This window comes from Bos indicus x Bos taurus, chromosome 1, assembly GCF_003369695.1.
Source record: "Bos indicus x Bos taurus breed Angus x Brahman F1 hybrid chromosome 1, Bos_hybrid_MaternalHap_v2.0, whole genome shotgun sequence".
Classification (NCBI taxonomy): Eukaryota; Metazoa; Chordata; class Mammalia; order Artiodactyla; family Bovidae; genus Bos; species Bos indicus x Bos taurus.
In genome coordinates this window covers 83343866-83345471 of record NC_040076.1, presented here as the reverse complement: position 1 = coordinate 83345471, position 1606 = coordinate 83343866, and positions in this window count along the sequence as shown.

Below are 1606 nucleotides of genomic sequence, written 5' to 3'. Positions count from 1 at the left end.
TTGTCTTTCCCATGCTCTTCTGTATAAATATAAGATGCTGAATAAAGTTGGTGTCAGACTGCGTCCCTTCATGGAGACGTGTCTGAACCTCTCAACCCCATCTTTGTTGTAGTCTCTTGCTGTAGTTTTCTTTCTCAGCCGCGCCGTGCACGTTCTCGGGACCTGATTGACTTTGCCGGCTGGCACCGGCAGTGAACAAACATCAAAGTTTTAAACTAGAGACAGGCTCCAACTCCACACTTACTTAGCCCTGCCTTGCTCCCCTCACCCTAATCCCATCCTGCTGTAGGCAGCCCACTGGTGCTAAACATTGCTGACTGGAAAGCGATCTTGACTCTGAATTAATATATGCATAAAAGAAACAAAGTTTCACCAAGAAACGTTTACATTTACTAATGCAATACATATTTTCACTTAAAAAATTTTGTTATGATGGTAACCCACTAAATTCCACAAACCTTTGAGTGGAGAACTGCAATTTAAAAAAGCGACCACTAGAGGGATCCACGGAGAAGGCAATGGCACCCCACTCCAGTACTTTTGCCTAGAAAATCCCATGGACCGAGGAGTCTGGTAGGCTGCAGTCCATGGGGTCGCTAGGAGTTGGACACGACCGAGCAAATTCACTTTCACTTTTCACTTTCATGCAATGGAGAAGGAAATGGCAACCCACTCCAGTGTTCTTGCCTGGAGAATCCCAGGGACAGAGGAGCCTAGTGGGCTGCCGTCTACGGGGTGGCACAGAGTCAGACACGACTGAAGTGACGTGGCGGCAGCAGCAGAGGGATCCAAAGTATTCTCCTACTGTACTGTGATCATGGCCCAAACAGAGACAAACCCCAAGTTCCATAAAGGCACTAATGTAATCCAAAGGGAAGACAAGGGGACTGGAATCAAGAGATATTATATGACTGTCAGGAAAACACTAAGTCATTTAATCATTCCACTGTGATGCCAGGTTCCTCCTTGTTGGGGAAATAAAGGACTCTCCACTGTGATGCCAGGTTCCTCCTTGTTGGGGAAATAAAGGATTCTAATGAAATCTGCCCCTCTGAATGGCCGTATATCATCTCTATGGAAACACTCTCAAATTATAGGCCTCTTATTCTAGTCTGGAAAGTTTCATATGAATTAGGAAAAAGAACTGTCGTTTTCATGAAAAAAAACAATCTGATATTCAAAATATCTGATGAATCATCATTAAAGTGGCAGGTTTAAAAGCTATGAACTTAAAATGATCCTCTTGGAAGCCACAGTAAAAATCAGTTTTACTACTTTCTACCTTCTACTTTTAGTCTTTCAAGTTTCATGGTAGGACAATTCTTGGTTCTTGTCCAGGGATGGAAAAAGAAAGATAAAATTACCTGTAAATTATTAATGCTACATAGATTCCTATATTCTAAGGTTTTTTCCCCCATTAGCTTCTGGTGATCTGCTGCTGCTGCTAAGTCGCTTCAGTCGTGTCCAACTCTGTGCGACCCCATAGATGGCAGCCCACCAGGCTCCCCTGTCCCTGGGATTCTCCAGGCAAGAACACTGGAGTGGGTTGCCATTCCCTCCTCATTAAACAAATTTGCCCCTGCTAAAACCAGTACAGGAGCCAAAT